We start from the raw sequence: 20715 nt of genomic DNA on the forward strand, positions 1-20715 counted from the left end.
GAGAAGTGGAGAGAGAGGTGTCATGGGCTTTTCCATGTTCAATGCAGCAGCACAGTCACACATATTCTGAGAATAAAGGAAACACACTCAGGTTCCAGAAGCAATTTTGACTCCAAATCTCCATCTTCAGTTACTTCAGGATTCTTGGAAGGGAAAGAGTGTTGATTTTTTTTCCACATGTATTTATTTAGCAATTGTTTAGCCCAGTTTTTTCCCTCATTCAGTGTTGTTTGCATAGAGCCAAAACGTTGTGTGAAATGTGGACAAGTCTGCCTTGCGTTCAGCTGTTTTATCCACGCATCATCAAATACTTGTATGTTTGGTGTCAACTGGATGATTGACTGAGTCCTACAGTTTTCATGCTGAGAAGTTTGTGCTTTGTATAAAAACCATTTCAGAAACAGCTAGAGATAGCAGGCGAGCCTTTCTTTTGAATACACAGATTTCTAAGATTTAAAAAAAAATCCTTATTTCTATGTAAATTTAAATGTACAAAGTGCCACTTCCAAATATATGCAAAGGCATAATGTTTTCATTAAATATCACTCATTAGCTCTGTAATCATATGGAGAATTTTCCATGCAAAAGAGGTCAGCTGGGGTCTGAAGCAGACATTTTTTTTCTGCTGGTATCAGCTTGTTTTGCCTTCAATCTAATAAAATACACGGTACAAAGCTCCTTGAGGGCTTTAAAAAGTGTTTTTATTTTGTGTACTCTTTGAACGAGGCTGCCTCCAAGTACAGCAGATGAATATGAAGTATCAGAAGAGAGAGGCCTGAATATTTCAGTGCTGTCAGACATGGCCTGTGAGTCTGGGTCACCTGCTTGGTGTGTGGGTAGAAGCTGCCGGCAAGGACTGGCCTTACCTTTCAACCCTGAGAACTCACACTTTTATCTCTTCCTGAGGCCAGCTGTAATGCTCCTACCAGGATGTCCTTGCATTGTAGGTATTACGGCAGGGGTAGGCATGTCAGCAGCAGGACAAGAGAAAGCTCTCCTTGGGTCACTAATGGGTTTCTCTGTCCTTTGCAGTGACATGGGCTCAGGCCAGCTCTATATGCCATGGGAGTTTGCAAAGCATCCAGTTTCGTGATGTGTACTCACAGAAACAGCTTCTACCTCATTTCTCTTTCCTGTGTGATACCCAGCACCTCTCTATATTCTACCAAATTTCCCCTGCCAGGAAGGAAGGGAGGGAGGATAAGTTGTCACGGAGAGTGGGATACGCAGATCTGTTATCCACAGCACTCCAAGTCCCTGTAAGATGATCACATCTTACACCATTTGATTAAATAAAGTCTTAACAGGCTACACATCTTCAACATCTATCAATTAGCAGAGGCATAACCAGGAAAAGAGAAGGCAAAATTCAGTTTGGGTAATAGCTCTTCCCGAAAAAAGGCTCGCCCAACTTTTACTGAAAATGAGGTACTTTCTGCAGCTATTAAATTATCCACTCCTACTGTATTACTCGGCTACCGACTATCTCATCTTACAATACCTATTTCTTCCACTTGGTATTGTGACAGAGCACACTGGGATTCACGGTGATCAGCTCCTACCCTCTGGGAGGGGGGGATTACATGGAAATAATCCCTTTAATGTGCGCCTTGCCTCTAAGCACTTCACACAGCAATAAATGGGTAAACTGACTTTGAGCAATTAAGAAATTAAATGAAACTAATAAAATGTGTGTTTTAATATTTCTTGATGGTTATTTTGTTTGGGGATTAGTGGGTATGAGGAAGACATTCACTACACATGGAGTCCAATTGCAGCACGGGAGTCTTCTCACATTCCAGTGTTTTTCTACAATCTTTCTGTGGACCCTCAGACACACATCACATGTTGTGAAAAATGAAAATATTTCATCTTTTTAGGGTGCTGGTTATTGAACACTCCTGTAAACCAGCTCTACAGAGAAGTGGTTAAGGCCTCTACAACTTGCTTTGCCTAGAGATCCTTCCTTCCCAGGGAGCTGTGTTCTGAAATATTGAGCAAGTCATAGCATGCCACATTGCATCCAGGAAGCTGTGTCCTGATGTACAGAACGAGGTTAAATCACAGCATTCCATATTGCATACAGCAGCAAGGATGGCCTTCAGTGCCCTCTTGGAGGCTTATGCTGAAAACCCAATACTGGTACTGGAGAGATGGCTCAGCAATGAAAGGCACAGACTACTCTTGGAGAAGGCTTGAGTTCAAGACCCAGCGCCTTCATAGGGCAATTCATAATGGCTTATAACTTCACTTCCAGGGGAATCTGATGTTCTTTTCTGGCCTCTGTGGTTATTGCACTCACATGCACAGATTCATGCTCTCATGTTATACATAAACATATATACATATGATTAAAAATGAAATCCCAAACAATAAAACCTAACATTGACAGAGGAGTTGGCATTGAGGACTTGCCACTGCCACAGCCTCCAGGTATCTACTGCAGTTGAGGCCATAGGTACAGTGGGAGATACAGGCTCTTTGCAAGTACAACCTGAATGTGAGATCAGAAGGTTCCCCTGCCCAGCTGTGTGGCCTCGGGCAATTCCTGGAACCTTCCTGGACTCTACTCTTCTGTTGCAAAGCTGGTAGCTAGCTGCTGTGAGGGACAATGGGGCACCTCTCACAGCACATTCCATGTGGATGGCACCCCTGCAATGCTGGTTCTTGGGAGAGGAGACAAGTCTTGGCTTACTTCCCCAAAGCTCTGTTTTGAAAATCCAGTGAAGCCACACAGGGGGATCACTATGTAAGAAAAATAAAACCCTCCAAATGCCTCCTCTTGGGTAGCAAGATGGCTGAGTGGGTAGAGTCACTTGCTGCCAAGCCTGACAATCTGAGTTTAAGTCCCAGAAATCACATGGTGGGAGAAAAGAACTGATCTCTGCAAGTTGTTGCCTGTTCTTTCCAGGTATGTCATGGTACAAAGACTGATGCATGTACACACAAACACATACAGAGTAAATGTCTAAAAGAATAAAATGCCTACTCATGTTGATTTGGTGGATAAGAACAAATGAGCATCAGAATACACATTCCTATATAGCTTGGGTTTGTGTTGTCACATTGGCATGTCCTTTCGATCAGCCTGGGGCACAACAGTGGTGATATGTTTTGTGAGACATAAATAAGTTCTAGAATAATAGTATTATTAGCTATCTATTATGTGAATGCCCCCCTCCCCACACATGATCTTACTATATAGCCTTTGGCTATTCTGGAGCTCCCATATGTCAATCAGGCTAGCCTAGAAATTGTGGTGACCTTCTACCTACCACTGCCTCTAAAGTGTTAGGATTTACTGGTGTGTGTTACTGTGTCCACACATTCTGCTTTATCTCATAAAATCTGCCAAACTGCTACACTTGCCCCCATTTTATAGGAGAAGAGCCTGAATTTTGGAAAAGGCTAGTGGTCAAGACAGAATTTGGCTGAGTCTGTTTCAGTGGCCCCCACTTCTTGGTAGCATCTGTAGCCCAACAGGCTGAGCAAGGAACTCTGAAACCCTCTGTCCTTCATCCTTGCTGTGTGCAGAAGAGCACACTGAGTTCTCAGGAAGGAAGGAGGCTAAGGGCAGGCAGCCTGCCAGTCTCCTGGGAATCAGGATGTTTTGTGATTGGACCCGTGGACCTAAGGAAAGTACAGAAGCAGGCTGTCTACACCAAAACAGACATGGGAGTAGACAGGGTTCACCCCCCCCATCTTCAACAGTGTTACCCATCCCAATAATCGCATCTTATCTTATCTGGCATCTGGCTAGTCTATCACAGATGTTTGTTGAATAAAGAGGGTAAAGAGTTAGATCTAAAACACAATCATTTGGATTTATGATTAACTTGATCAAGCTTAAATTGTTTTCTCCCCCAAGTGTTATTTTTGGTATTAGGATTGTGTAGCACATTAGTCTGTAAAATGTGTTACACTATAGCACCATAATTATACCTTTCCTAGTAAACCCTTGTCAGGTACATTAATAACTGAACCCTCTTTTATAGACCCAACTGAATTTGACTGAGGATGAAATTGTACAAGTGCTAGGAAACTCAGGTTTTGAGGAATCCTAAGAGACCACTGGTCATCTTCCTTGACCCATTTTTGTTTCCAGTCTACGTAGATGCTCAGTTCTCAACTTTCACACCCAGCTCCTCATTTTCTGGATCAAATTATTAACAATGCTTGCAGATCACAAAGAGTGGAAACCTGGAGTGATTTCATCCACTATGACTTGTTGTTAGTGTCTCCAGTGCTTTATTAGGATCTTCACAATGGAAAACAGTAGACTTTGACCTTAGTGGTTTATTCTGATTGGCTCAAATGTCATTTTAGGCAAATTGAAGAATCTTTTCATTTTAGAGTAAGTTCAAGCACCATACATGGTGGTTCTACTTGTCCAACTAGAAAGAGACCCAGTGTTTGGATGGTTCTAAGCTTGAGAAGAAGGAAGAGGTATAGCCATTTCTAGAAAGAGGCATGGCCATTTCTTTCTTCAACCACCAGGTCTAATTCTACCCCAACCAACTGACTCTATGACTCTATTTTGTTGGCCTTGTTGTTTTGTTATTGTTGGTTTTGAGACAGGACCTCTCTAGTCCAGACTGGTGCTGAATTCATGATCCTTCTGCCTTAGCCTATGAAGTGCTCATATTACAGGCATGTGTCACTATGCCTGGGGTGAGAGATGCCAAAAGGGAACCAGTTCCCTTGCATTGCTTAGAGTATATAAAATACAAAACAAAACAACAGCAACAAAAAGTGAAAGAGTATTGGCAGCAGCAGATAGATGATGGGCAATAAGCATATCTGGAGATCTGATTTTGTTCAGACTCTTTCTGCCTGGACATCCCTACTCAATGTTCCAGGATAAACAACAGCTCACAGTCAAAACAAACAACACAGCATTCCCTCAAATGTATTTCATGATCGATTAGCTTGCAAGTAATTTTCACACTAGACACAGTTGCTCTGTAACTGAAGTTTTGTGGGAAAATGTAAATATATTTATACAATGGTTTGAGTTGACTTTTCCATGTGGGGTCACGTGCCCTGCCGATAGCTAGGATGTGGGATTCATTTCAAATATCAAGCAAGCATGTTGATAGCCATGATTTGATCCCCTGGATTGAGCGATGCACTTATTAACTATAGCAGTGTCCTGACAAGGCTCCGCAGAGGTCCAGGGCCTCTTTGACTGAGAAGGTTTGGTATAGGTAAGGGACCAGCAGGGACAGTAAATCACTTCCATTGTGGAACATTCAGAGGATTCTGCTTTAAGGTAAGATCACAAAGCCCATTTTCTCAGGTATTTCTTTCTTTAAAAGATTTCCATCTTGAAAATGATGCAGGGGTGATTTTTATTATATAAGAAACATCTTTCTAGGCCTACCATTTAAGGTGGAAATGCCATAACCCTTTTGGAAGACACTTAGGAATTTTCTTGAGGGCCTTGTAGTACTGATGACTGGTGCTCTCAATTGGGTCATTTTGCAGCTCAGCCCACTCCATAGGGGATGCCTGACACCTGAAGGTCCCTCCTCAGAGAGAATGCCTAGGTAGCATGTGTCTTAGAAGCTGAATCCTAGGTGAGGCTATCAGATCTACCAAGAGACCTTGACATCTTGGTTAAAAAATTCTGACCCAGATGAAGAAAAAATTCTATCTCACCACAGCAGGTTAGGATTTGCAGGGTTTTTTTTTTGGGGGGGTCACATTTGTGTTATTGAAGGATAATAAAGTGATAAGGGAATAAAATATAATAAGATATGATAGCTTGATTAGCATAGGTTTTCTTTGGATTTACTGGTATCTTAATGCCATCTTCATAACTTCCTACATATTGCAGACTCTACTGAATATTTATGAACTGTTTTGACAGAAAGTTGATGTTCTTTACTGCTCTGTCTCATTCTATGTATTTGCTGACTTATCTGACGAAAAAAAACGCATAAAAGCCTTGGGTCTGTTACTGAAATACGTGTATAAATTAGTAGAACAAGAAGAAAGAAAGGTTCTGTATCAGAACGATGAGGTGGAATGAAAAACCTTTCAGTGTCATCAAATACGAAAATGAACCCACTCTGTTCAGAGATACGTTACCAGAGTTTTCCCTCAGAAGAATGTGAGCTGCAAGATACCACATCGTGTGTTTATTTTATCTCCAGAAATAAACATTTCGGTTCCTGTGGGAATAGGTGAGGCCAACTACATTTTATTTTTGTTTTTTATTCACTTTTCTATAACCCCTGGAGTGCCTGACTTGAGACTGCAACAGCAACATGCAAAGCCTTACTGTACAACCTGCTCTGAACCTGATAAGAAGGGCCAGGGGAATGCCAGGATGCTCCCTCATCTTCAGAGTAAACAAGGGTCCCACAGACTGTCACAGCAAGTTTCATGTGTGCATTCAGACTTGGCACAGTGGCTCTGGACAGTGGTCTCTCCACTTCTGCCACTCTCCCTCCTGATGGGCAAACTGATCAGTCCATAACTTACAAGGATTGCTACATACTCAGAAAAGCTCCATGAGGAATTTGGTAAAGCCCGGATTCCAATGAAAAATGCTTAAATCCCTATAGAAATGGTCTCAGTATAAAATAGACAGTGGGGTCTTTGAGATCCTTCCACTTTTCACCTAAGAAATGACATGCAACATCCTAAGTTCTCACCATCGTGGTACTGACTGCACATCACAGTCTGGAAGCAGTGACGGGTTTGGTGTGCCAATATTCTCTTCCTTTCACTAAGAGGCACCGGCTAAAGGAAGAGGGCAGAGAGCTCCTGTCAGAGTGGCCACTCCATCAGAAGAAGGAGCCCAGAGATTTGTGACTAAATCGGGAGAGTTTAAAACCTGTTTTACAAGGTTCCCAGAGTTCTGAAGTTTTAAAGTGTCTGCAGGGCAGGAAAGGCCAACTTTTCAGTATTTATCACCGCACTGGGAGGGAAGGGCTACCAGGGGAGGTTACATCACAGAGACAAGTGAAATGTTGCCAAGAAAGGAGCATTAGCAACAAAGTAGCTGAAGTCAATCCCTCCTTTCTGAAGATCAAACGGGTAGTAAGATGTCACTTTGAAAGCGTCTTCATTACCTTGGTGGTAAGAAGACCAATCAACATAAAATACTTGATATTGGCATAGTTAATCCATTATCCTGAAATTTTACACGCTTCACTATTTGCCATTTAAATCAGGATTCACTTTGCAAAGCCAGACTTTCCTACCAGTGTATCTTGATTTTTGTTTAACCATTTTTTTTGTTATTCTCGTAGTTTTTTTCCCTCCTCCCCTTCTTGATCATGTGCACAACAGCAAGAACAACAATAAAGTCAATTTTTTTAAAACAAGATTGAAATTTAACAGTGTTTTCAGTTTCAGAGACTGGTTACTGGATTAGGGGGACTATAATAATTCTGGGATTGTTTTCTATTTATTTTAAGAATTCATACAAAGTGATTTTTATTTTATTCTAGTCACAGTAAAACAGCATGGCTTATATGAATAAAATCTTGGATATGGTTAATGCACACAGATAATAATCACATAAACCATAATAAGTAATAAAATGCACACAAACAATCTAATTAATCATTCTTGAGTTTTAAAGGGACACACTGTGAAGGACTGCCAATGGCATTCCCTACTAAAAGCTCAGGAATAATGTTTAAAGGATACTGAGTAAAAAGAGAGAGAAAGAAACAAATGAGAATACAACTAAACAAAAGGAATCTAACCAGAAAAACCCAAACAGAGTAATTTATACTTACACCTAGAGAAAGCAACTCAAAGGTGGCTCCCAGACTGGATCAATGTGCACACATCACAGGCTCCATGTTTAAATAACTGAGTACTCATCCCTTCCATACCTTTCTGAAGAGTTTTCACAACTCCTCTTTCCAGAAAAAATGCAAAGCGGACTTAGTAGTTTAGTCACTGGAGAAAGTGAATGCTTAGGACATATCAAGAAACTTGAGTATTACTCCAAAGTAAAGAACAAGGGAGAATAAAAATCCTCTGAGCCATGAACAGTTACTGACCCTTCTAGAGCCTTTTTTGTTGTCATATTTAAGCAAATCTTGGGAAGCTCCTTGATGTCCTCTGGCCCTGGTACCTCATTCCTATGACTATATTTTGGCAGTTTTAGCTCTTTGTGACTATGGAGGCTATTTTCTCTGAAGTGAGTCAGCACCCTGAGCATCTTTTGGTGCTGTTTTAAATGAATAAATCAAACCCACACATTTTAACAACTGGCTGAAAGTTAGTGTGGTTACAACACAGAACATAAGTAGAACTGGTAAGTGAAGAACTTGCCAGAAGCCAAGGGTAGTGGGTGTCGCTAAAACAGCTGTGAGGGCAGTGTAGTGCATGTCAGGGATAACGTGTGCTTTGCAGAACTCAAAGTGCTATCTTACCAGAAAAGCATTCTACTTACACATGATTAAAACTAGCATTTTATCTAGGGGTTTTATATCATAGTCACTTATGCCATTTATTCTTGAATTTTTACAAGAGCCATGTTGGCTGATATGTAGCCACATACACGGAATATGGCTGCTTCTGAACTATAATGATCTGGTAAGTGTAAAATTAGAACCACATCCAAAAGATTTAGAACAAGGCCAAAAGAGAGTGTGTGTATGTGTGTGTAGGGTGAATATCAAACTAATTTGGTTTTCAAAAAGTGGCAACTAGAACTTTTTAAATTACATGTGCGCTTACAATGCTACTGCTGGACAGCACTGACCTGGACTGAAATAGGCAGAACTGGACTACCATGAAAATGACAGCAAAGACAGAAGAGGTGTAAGAATAAACCAGAACACAGAGGAATGCTGTTTGAATAAAAGAACTGAACTTGTAGATTTAATCACGCAGTCAAATCGTATTGATCACTTCTTTGTAAGACCCTGTGTAGTTATGGAGAGAAATAGGTATTAAAATTAAGAACCAATCCCCAAGGGGTTTATGATGCTTTGTGAAGAGGTAAGACAAACATATGTGGAATAAAAGGATATGGCAAAAGCATGAGTCAATGTACTATATGATTAATTTGTGATGTGAGCATTTTAAGTCAGTGCTACTTAAACTTCTCCAGATCCCTCCAAGATTGATATTCTAGATCTGTAGATCTGGGCAGAATCCAAGATTCTTCATTTTAAGAAGTGACATGGGTGATATGGATATAGTTTGTCTTTCATCCACAGTTATATGGATGTATCCCAAGGTGGCTGTGAACCAAAATATCCTCTGGTCCTGCACAGAAGCAGAGTTGTCTTAAATGGCAAAGCTGAGAGCAGTGGATGACAAAATCAGGAGCCGGCTATATGGTGCTTACAAAGAAGAGGGTGGCATACACCGCTATTGGGATAAGCCAAGGATACTGGGAAAACATTAGGGAGGGCTTCAATAAATACCAAATGACTGATATTGGCACTAAGGAGAAGATAGATATTGTTCATTACCTTTTCCCTCCTTTAAAACACTGAACAGTTGTGTAATCACTTATGAGAATATTACATTTTTTTTCCTCAAATCTGCACTTCAATGAAAATTGTCCTATTGTAGACCAAGATTGAAATACTAGCTCAAGGCCTCAATCCCATATCTGTTCCCATATCTGACATGCTTAGAAACAGTTTGTGACAGGTGGTTTTTCCTGTCACGGGTGAGCATACAATCCATGGCATGTTTTGGCATGTTTTAATTTAGTTTCTTCCATTTCCAGGAAGACTTCAGTGGACTCGATGCCATTTGGCCTGCATGAGTCTAGCTACAGTGCTGCATGCGATTGAAGGCATGCTGCTGGGACAGAAAGTGGGATCACATTAAGAGGGGCGTCCTCACCAAGCTCCAAACTCAAAAGTGAGTGATCCACAGTCCCACGTAACACTTCAAATTGCTGTGATCCAGAGATGATGGCACAGCCTAGTGACTGAATAGCTCTTTCAGGTTTTGCTCCACATTGTAAAACAACAGCCACTGGCCATGGATATGAGTTCCAGAAGCCACACACTGGCAAGCTGGGAATTAAAAAAATAAATCACCCACACTATGTTGCTTTACAGATTTCAATTTAATTTGTGAATTCTTTTTGACAAGTTTTATACATAGTCATCAATACTTTCCAGTTTTACTATGCCCTATCAGCTTTGCTTTAAAAACCAATAGAAGAGCAAAAAGCTACTTTGGTTGAGGAAGGTTGGGGGTGGGTATGAAGGGTAAAAACTTATCAAAAGTAAAATTGGATTAAGAGTCAATCAAAATCCAACTGTGAATTTATCATTTCAATGAATTTCAATGAATGGTTTAAAATCTGTTTGAAATCTATTTGAAAATGAATATGTAATAATATAGACATATCTCCTTTTCAAAGCCAGTATTGTCAGATGTATTCTAGGCATTATAATTCATGAACAGAGTAGGTGACTATTTGAAAAGTATTAAAATGAGCTGACTTTTCAATACAAGTGTCTTCACAATAAGTTTTTCTATTCTGGGCAATTCAGAAATGTAGACAATCGTGGTAGAAAAATAATATGCATTGTAATATTCATTGTACAGTAGTAGTGTAGTAAGTGGCAATTCTGGACATTACAAGAGACACAAGGATTATTTTCTGTGATTGCACAGAGAATACTTGGATTTCTTGTGAAGCTTTTGCATTGGAAATGAGATTCATCAGTCTGAACGGGGCAGGGTTAGAGCCCTTAGCAACATGCTTATTTTGTAGAAGGTCACTCAATAATAACTTCCTCTGCCCTCCAAGCTTATTAAGACTGACTGGCATATATTAATGAAAACACCTGATTCTCCAACCATAAAACCCAGACAAAGACTTTATTTTAATATTAAGGAAGGAACCCTTAATTAGCAGGGTTTCAAAAATGTCAGCTTCTTCTATTAGCTGTTCTGGTCCATCAAAGCCATAATCCCTACTGTCAAATTTCATCACATGATAGACAGTTTGCCTGGCTGCCTTTTTTTCCCTTTACTGATCATACTGACTGAAGCTTTTACTTTTTTTTTTTTTTTATTTTGCCATCACATTTAACAACTCATTGTGCATTTGCCTGTTACACTCTTGATTTTACTCTTTGCTTTCAAAGAGTCTTACATGGCAGATAAAAAGGGTGGGGTGGGGGAGACATTTCAGAAACACAAGTATTACATGTGAATACATTCTTGGACGTATAATTAAGGGCTCTTGGAAGACCTGGGCTTGCTTATATTGATTGCTTTCAAGAGTATGTAAATGTGCTGCTTCGAAAATACAGACAAATAAAACAGCCTCACAGATGATTTCCTTTTTTCCACCTTTCTTTCTTTAAAATTTTTATTATGTGTCAAGAGAAGGGGGAGAATTCTGGCCAGGATCTTTTAAGATAAATGTTCATCACTCTTGACCATCAGCACACCTGCCCACTGCAAGGGATTCATTAGCGTACAGATGGCTTTGCACTGTCCTTCACAAGATAAAATGAGTACATCTAGCAGGACAGAACAAATACACAGCTCTTAAAGTATTTGCGGTTTTAATCTGACTCAAAACAGACTGTTGATTAAACCCTTTTTGCAAATGGAAAAGTTCATGCTGTCCATACTTACAGGAATACAAAAACACAAAACAAAACCAAGACAAGGATGAATCAAGGGTTCATGGGCATTGTTTGTGAAGACACCAACACAGCTTGTTCTTCAACCATAAATGAATGTGGAGGCCTCAAAGTTAATAGGTATTGTATCTTGTATTTAGAAGCTGGAGGTGGCTTGATGCTGGTACACATAGCTGCTAGAAACCCATTTTTTTTTTTTTGAGACAGGATTTGTCTGTGTAGTTTTGGAGCCTGTACTGGAACTCACTCTGTAGACAAGGCTGGACTTGAACTCAACAGAGATCCACCTGCCTCTGCCTCCTGAGTGCTGAGATTAAAGGCATGCACCATCACCTAGAAAACCATTCTTAATAAAGATTTGGGGACTTCAGCAGAGAACACAGCCTGGTTTCTTAGCTTACCCATTCTTCACGGGATAGACGGGCAAACCAATGGGCAATCTAGTTTATTATTTCTGTTGACTTTTCTTTTTTGCATCAGGTATTTTAGTCCTTTTCTTTAGCTTTACATGTAACACCATGTTTCTCTAGCTTCCCAGCACACTTTAGCTAACATGTACCAAGATTCTTTGAAAGTATTATCTCCTCAGCTTATCTGACCCATTCCTCCCAAGCGGAAAACCGACTCCTCTCCCAGTTTCAGCCCTGGGAGGGGTTGGACTGGTTTCTTCCCATGTAAAATGTTCAGGGTTTTCAAGTGAATGAAGTCTACTGTGGGCCCTTCATAACTTGGAGTTCTTTTTGTTCCTATCAGTAAGTACTCTTTGATTTTCTTGGCATCCATTCTCTTTTCTCAACAGCTCCACATAAGCAAAATAGAAACAAACCCATGAAATCTCAATTTCAATTCATTAACGAGTCATTATCATGGCGGGGGGGGGGGGAGCTGTTTTTCTTTCTTTTATCTTTCATTGGATGAACTAGAAATTGTTGAAAACAAACTTCTGGTAACATCCTAATTGAATTTACTGCTAGCCCTTCCACACTATATAATGGTTTGAGAAGTCCTGTGTTGGAGACTGAGGAGTTCCAGTTTTTTTCTACTTACTGTGTGAAAAGGCACGTTGCTTGGATTAGAACACCTAGTTAAGTATATAGGGTAGCCAGACCTAGTTTTAGGGCTAATCTTAGACAAAGTGAACTGTGCTGTGGGAGGCTTTCTGACACCTTTATATGGAAATGGCTTTGGATCAAAATCATTACCTCCCCTCTCCTTGGGCAAGTTACATACATTTCTTCAATTACAAAGACAACAATGGTATTACTATCTTCTTGCTGTCAATATTCAATAAAAGCAGTGTCCCAAACAAAGCAAATCTGGCATATACTAGGTCTTCATTGAAGTTATGTGTATTCACATATGTTTCCTGAGGGCAGAGGCTATCTGTTTAATTCACTGTTACAACCCCAGAGGCCAGTCAATGCCTTATATAGATATTGATCAAAAGAATAGTCTTGCAAGTGAATAAATGATGTTAAACATTTTTTGTTTTGTTTTGCAGAGACGAGCTGGCTCAGAAAGGTTTGCTAAGTTCTTAGAGTAACATCTGATGGCTTATCCTTGATGCATATCTACTCATTACATTAACAGAAGCCCATGCTTGAGCAATCAATTCTGGTCTTCTAGGATTGGGAATGAGAAAATAATGAATAGCCATAATACATTCAGCAAAAATACCTGGGCTTGAAAAGACACATATTGATAAACTGTGGGAAATGAGGGTTGGTGGACATGCGTTTCATATTGAAAGACAATTGTCTCAGATCCAAAGGGATCATGGAACCCTTGACTCTCCCATGGAAAGCATGGTTTCTTTCCCTGACTTCTTGGCACTGAAGGTAATTGCAAGCAATCCATAGTTTCTCTGAGGTTATGTATGTGCCTCAGGGTCAGAGGTCCTGGGATACCTCTGAGGACCATCTTTATCACTTTTCAGCTATAGTTGTTCTAACTGGTGTTTTATTTGGTTCTGGCCATTCAAATGCTTAGTCTGAAAAAAAATTCCACATAGTCCAAGGAAATTAATTCTGACTTGTGGGCTTATTATAGAACCTGGGGGTATGTGCAACTAAAGTTTCAAAACAGGAAAATAAGACATGTATAGACTTAGGCTGCCACTGTTAAGATAGATACAATGTGAACCACTGGCTTGGCCTTTGCTTTGGGAAGGAAAAGCCTGCATTGGTTACTTCTCCTCTTGTTCCCACCATTGACTGTTAAAGTGAGGCTGGATGACTTATGGTACCTTTTTAGCTTCCAATCTTTCACTTGTTCCCTGCTTTCTATGAGGGAGAATTTGTAAGAAAACACTCACAAAATGTCCCAAGTACATACCAATCCAGTATACTTTGCAGAGTAGACACTGCAAAGGTGAAGGGGAGCTCACATAAGTCTAGCTGTCCTTTCAGGCTAAGACATGGGGAAAACAAGCATGGTTGGCATTCCAGGAAATCAATACCCAAGATTTGCAGGAGCCCTGAAGAGTGAGAAGGGTGCACTTGGAGGGAGAGGCAATGTCTGCTTGAAAAAGCCAGTGGTTTGGTCACCTTGGAATGATGTGCAGTAAGGTACATGCTCCTATCCTCACCACAAAGTAACACTGATGTCATTTTTGCCTTCATGTACATAATTAGTGTCTGTGTGTTTGTGAGAACAGTGCAGAATATAGGAAACTGGCCATGGAGAGGTAGGGATGTGCATACAAATGAAGCCTATGTTGACTTTATCCTTTCTCCTTCAACTCTCTCTTACTCCCTTGGAGTGTGTGCTGTAGAACGCTTTCGATAACCATGCTTCATTTCCTTACAGCTTCAATGACATCATGTGTGGGGAAGCCATGGAAATGGCTTGTTCTACAAGCTTAAGCAACTTGGCAAGACTAACGTAGCCAACTCTACATTTACAGTGAACCTTTTCTTAACAATTCCAGCTTCCTGATATCTCCGATGATGTCTTACTCTCATAACTACTAAGACAGAGTACATATTTGTTGGTTGGATTAAACTGATGGTGTCAAAAGGCTTTCTTGTCTGTTACCCCTGGCAGCTTCCATTCTGGTCATTCCCTTTTGGACTAAGGACCTGAGATCCAGAACTTTAGGGGGTCTGCCATTACCTCACACCTGTGTCAGTTGCCCAGTCAGGGTTAGAGAGCAGTCAGTTTCTACGACATACATATATACATACATGTATACACACATTTACATTTCACACATAAGTGACAGACATTATGCAGTGTTTTTCTTATCAGGATTTGGTTATTTCACTTAGCATAATGTCCTCTAGGTTTACTCATGTTGTTGCAAATGGCAAACTAAATCCTATCCATTCATCTACTGACAGGCACTTAGGGTTGATTCCATATCATAGTTATTATGACTAATACTGCAGCGAGCGTGGGCATGGGAGTGCCATTATTCCTTTCAGATACTGATTTCATTTCCTTTGAAAAGGAGAGAGGAAATGAGATGGCTGTTGGAAAGGACACAAGCTTCATTTCTATAGAATAAACAAGTTTTAGAAATCAAATGTATATCATGGGACTAGAGTTGACAATAGTACATTACATGAAATTTTCCATGTGTCGATCCAAAGGGTCCTCACGACACACAAACTGTGAAGAGTTGGGTATGTTAATTAGATTGACTGAAGTAATCAGCTCAGTATGAATATGCATTTCAAAACAGCAGCTGCATACCTAAAATATATACAGTTTTAATAAAAAAAATTAAGAAACCAGTTTGTCTCTCAGGTAGGACCTTTGTTTTAGGTGCTGCTTGGGCTGGGGGTAAGGCTGCATTTGGGCTTTGGAAGAGGAAAAGGCCTGAGTTGGTATCATAGCTCAGGATTTCCTTGTGACCTTGAAGGGGTCACTTAACCTTTATAAGCCTCCATTGTCTCCACTGTAAAATGGGATCTTACCACTTGCTCTTCAGGTTGTTGATGGACTTAGGAGAGATGAGAATGCCAGGAGCAAATAAGCCACTACCGAATAGTAGGCACAGCACTGTCCTTGTCATGGACATGCATCCATCCTCTTGCTTTGAGCTGTGCTCAGAATTAACTGCACAAACCCAGGTCACATAGCACAACACTTCATTATTAAGAAACCCCTAATGTTCCCATCTTTGATTTTGAGTGCATTTTAACTGAAACCCTCTTCAAGCGAATCTTTTTGTGAACAGTGTGACTAACAGGGAATTTGACACTAAGCTTACTTTTTTGCTTCCTTGGCACAACACCATGAATTTAGAAAGGAGGGCACCTGGAAGACAGCTGGGACAGAATAATCAGGTACCCAAGCTGGTATTCTCAGAATGCACTTCACCTATATTCTTGGGAGCAAGCAGTACCTATAGTTACTCTTACTTGGAGTTAAGGAAGAGAATGTGCTGCTTCTTTTCAAACTGATAGAGAATTAGATATACATGGTATGGCTTTTACCCAGGAGGATGGGATGGAACAGTGGGATTTACTACCTTGCAGAGGTAAGATTTAAACAGGAAGTCCTGGTAGTTCTGTTCTCTTCAAAATGGCCACCATGGGAAAAGGACACCACGGGGAAAGGCATTTGCAACTAATAAGGCAGAGAAATGTCCTGGTTCTAGTCATCAGTATTTTTTTTTTTTTGAGGCTGTGTTAATGTCCTCAGTGCTCTGTAAAGTGTCTATAATAGAATCAATCTCACTCTCTCCCCCCTCCCATTCTCTTTGGTCAGTTATTTTGGGTTTCATATATTCAGACATGTATATTAGAAATGCTGTTAAGTGTTTACATGGATTGCCTTTTTTCTAGTTGGCTGAGTATATATAAACCTTCCTTCCTTCCTTCCTTCCTTCCTTCCTTCCTTCCTTCCTTCCTCACCATATAGTTTAGGCTGGTCTTGAACTCATCATAAGCATGCACATGAATTTAGGGAATCTGTGTGTCTGTTTATCATCTATATTTCTGTATGTCATTTATCTATCTACCTACCTACCTACCTACCTACCTACCTACCTACCTACCTATCTCCCTCCTATTGGATAGAAGATATCACAAAGACACATGCATGCTCAAATTCAGGGAAAGTGAAAAGTGTTAATTTGACTTGTTTAAAAGTGAAGGCAAAATGAACCAACAGGAGCTTAGGGAGACCCAAGGTGCTGTTTTAAGTTAATGTGCTCTAGCCTGAGCTGTTCTGAGAGTACATTTGGAGAAAATTTGGACATCTACCTGAAGATGTGATGTTTCTTTTCAAATGAATGGAGATGTAAATGTCATACTTTTACCCAAGTGTATGGGATAAAATACTGAGACTTGCTACCTTGGAGGATATGAAGAAGTTAAATAGAAAGTCCTTGTAGCTTTATGTTCATCAAAGAGGGCTCCTGATTGGGAAGCCCAGGCCATATAGCTGGAAGAGCTGGGTTCTGGGCTCAGTTCTGAGCCTCACTGGCCTGGCAGTCAGTGTGTGTGTGTGTGTGTGTGTGTGTGTGTGTGTGTGTGTGTGTGTGTGTGTGTGTGTGTGTTGCTTATTCTAAACACCTTTGTAAAAAGAAGTTTATATGAAAAGCAGCAGGGAGGAACATCCATTTGAACATTTTCCTCACTTGTGAAATGGGGATAATTCCATCTGCATCACAGGGCATTGGAAAATGAAATGGGTTAGCATCACACACTGTGAGTCCAACACTGTCTAGCAAAAACATGTGTAGTCCATGAGCTGCAGGCCCCCACCGCCTCCACTCATGTTTAATGACTCTTCCACTTTGGGATAACCTCAAACATGCGGTGATTTTCATTATCCTTGTCCTCAAACAAGGCTGAGACTGCAGTGGATATTCCAGGCATCCATTTTCCAAGAGGGAATGGACTCACAGTTTTGCCAAGTGAAGGTCAAACTGACACTCATCTTCCAGTGCTGGAAGAAGCCCCATATAAACCATTGGGTCTAAGTATTAATCACCAACAGTCAGCAAGTCTGCAGCATGTGGTATGGGCTATGAAGTCAGACAGTTAATAGGTCTCAAAATATAATCAAACAACAAAGACAGAGGTAACACCTAAAGAGTTTAAAAATGCCTATTTATTATTTAGAATATGTTTACTTAAAGGGTGAAATCTCAATGTTAGTAAAGAATAACTTTCAAGAAGCTATTATTATTTTTTTTCCATTAAAAAGAAGGTTATAACCTAAAAGGACCATCTCTCTATCCCATTGGGTGAAATGAAATTTGTCTAAAATGCAAAGACTTTGTTAACACTGGCAAAGCAGGGGCAGTGTAGCAGAATTAATACAATTTCAATTTTTCTTTGTAATGGTTTTCTATTATCCTGATAAGTAGGCAGCCATTTCACTTCTTTTATTGATATAGCTGTGAAAAAGAATTAGATTTCAACACTTATGTAACTGAGATTAATTGATTGATTAGATTATTAATTAAATATTCCATTAAATTTCTTTTGAAATAAATGACCCAGGACTGTGGATTCCCTAAGGTTTCCCTAACTCATGGAAGAATAAACAAGGACGTACATAACTAAACACTGTATATTATCTTGTGAAAAATAATTAAGCAAGCAGATGCGATACTATGAAGAAAATGCTGGCCATCTTGCAGATGTCTATCTGCAACTAGCATCTCTACAGAAGGCAAAGGACTGCTCTCCTTTGTGAACTGAGGGGAATCAATGAAGGGCTGAAAAATCACAGGGGACTATGTACCTCAGTACACCACTTTCTATATGTTAGCTGGCCTGTTGTAGTTGGGAACAAAATGGTTTACTCAAAACTTCCAGCCATGCAGTATTTCAAGGAACTATAGAAAAATAAAAACAGCAAGTGGCCTTTCAGGTAACCCATAATTAAAAGCAATTTTGAGCTGTCTTTTCAGGAAACCTACCCAGGGGAAGTATTTGCTACCTGTTTGACCTTCACGATTGTGAGTCCTTGGCAGTGTCAACGACCCTCTGAACTGAATTCAAAACTAATCTGTGACAGAAAAAGAGAAACAGAATTCATGCAAATCATATTAATTCCAACATTTCCCCAGTGAGCTGGGTATAAACTACAGCCTAATTAAATATTTTTTAACGATGTGAGTAATTTTTGCCAAGGGGCGGATTCAGGGGAAAATTTAATATGAGATCACAAAAGCTGTTCCCAGCGTTGATTCTGTAAATTAATGACTATCTGCCTTATGATAAAAACATGCTGCCAAGAATGAAAATGAAGTCGGCAAAGCTCGCTCTATTTGTCTAACAACCAGATATACAGAATGCAAAACTTTAAAGGCAGTGGGAAATTTTCCATTGTGTCCATGATATATCCAGGATAGAGACACACCATGCTGACAAGTGAATAACTAGCTTTAAGTCACTGTCAACACTATGGGGTCCTCTTTAGGTAGCTGTTCTCAAGGCCCAGAAATATATTTTAAAGTAGCCAGTGTGTTCCCAAATTATATGTATCTTGTTTCCAAAAAAAAGATTCAAAGTGGCTTAGAGTAAGAAACACCTACACACAAGCAACAATGTTAAAGGCAGAATGGAAGGTCAAAACTATGTCAAAGGCAGGTACTTAATTATGTGGTATGGATGTTACCAACATTACAGGTCTTTGGGTTTCCATCTCAGACTGACCATTAAACAGCTTTCCACACCCATTTTGATCCCCAGGGCAGTCCATTCTGGAAACTTGAATTGGATTGCTATCTAAGGTCATGGGGGTGAAACTGGGGTGCATATAGCAGGTGAAGAGCTGATGTCAACACAGCCCCACACGCTTATTGCATCCAAGTCTATAAATGGCCGTGGACAAAAGGTGGCCTGGTAAATAAGGCTTTTCTTGTCTGTTTAAGTCCAATTTAGGAACAGAACTCCCCCCTTGGGTTTGGATTCCAGTTTTAGGAAGCATGTTAACAAAAAGAGCCATGTGTTTTGAAAAAGCCAGGGATGGCATCTGAATAGAAGCCAGGCTGAAGTCCCTCACTTCACGCTGCTTTGTAAGGGCAACCCGCTTCTAATGACTCCTCTAGTTAATACCGTGGGTTGCCAGCAGTCCCCTGTGACATATGAGGGGCCCTGCTAGCCCCAGGTCATCAGGCCAGCCCATCACAAGGACTTTAGGGGCCCTATTTATTTAAATTCCTGTCGGTGCCCAGCAATGGAGATTGAATTTACAGTCTTTCAATTAGAAGGTCATCTGTGCTAACTAGTGTGCTGCTGCCTCATTAGAATCATAAAATTAGCGAGGGAAGGCCAGGATGAGGGATACAGAGATGCTGGTTTCAAAGGTGAAAAGGTACTGTTTCCTTGGGTGACAGCAGATGCCATCAGAGCTGCAAACTCTTCATCAGACAGAATGCCCCTGGTAAGCAAGACCGTCCTCGAGACCAATCACAGCAAGAAGAACGCCAGGGTGATTTTAAAAGAAGACATGCAAATACTTGAAAAGTGTCAAGGGAGGCATTCTTTATTTATCTGTAAATTTCCTTTGCAAATTAAGTAAAACAAAAGTAGCAAGAACACCTCCAAACAGTTCCACATGAAGGGTGCTGTGGGAAGAACTGAAGTTTTGTCCCTGTAGAGATGGGGCAGGATGCCATGATAAAGCTCGTCAGTCATTTTCATTTCCAGTTTTACAGTTGGTGTTGCTGATGGAGTCAGTGAGATACTATTATTAAATAATATCAATGTTATTTAAAGTAAAATAAAAGGAAAGAACACAGAGCAACCACCTACCCCAAGCCCTCCTATCTGTGGGGGTCTCCTCCCATCCTAGGGTGAACTTGTGTGGAGGTAACACTGTCCTCCCTGTCCCAGCAAGGCCACAGGACACAATCCTTCTACCTTGGAACTGTGGAAGTAAGTGACAGATGTAGAGCTGACATCACAGGCTATATTTCTTTCTCGGCAATTTGTATTTTTGTGACATTAATCGAGATAGTGCTTACTTAAAAATACATTTCTACTTCCCTAACCTAAGAAGAGGGTCTTCAGGGACGTCCATGTAATTGAGGGAAGCGGATGCAGGGAGGAAAGAAAATGATTTCACCTTGAACACAAAAAGGACATGTGTGCGCATGTGTGGTCCCAGGTGTGGGGCATCAAGATGACACAAAGACTTGTAT

The 20715-nt window shown here is 40.4% G+C and overlaps 1 protein-coding gene across 6 annotated transcripts in view; it reads right to left on the bottom strand.

The window, feature by feature from the left end:
* The window catches only part of LOC100759473 (neuronal PAS domain-containing protein 3), a 794410-nt gene that overhangs the window by 121296 nt on the left and 652399 nt on the right, over window positions 1-20715 (bottom strand). The gene's annotated exons all lie outside the window — the stretch shown is intronic.

The sequence above is a fragment of the Cricetulus griseus genome, chromosome 5 (genome assembly GCF_003668045.3).
Source record: "Cricetulus griseus strain 17A/GY chromosome 5, alternate assembly CriGri-PICRH-1.0, whole genome shotgun sequence".
In the NCBI taxonomy this organism is placed as follows: Eukaryota; Metazoa; Chordata; class Mammalia; order Rodentia; family Cricetidae; genus Cricetulus; species Cricetulus griseus.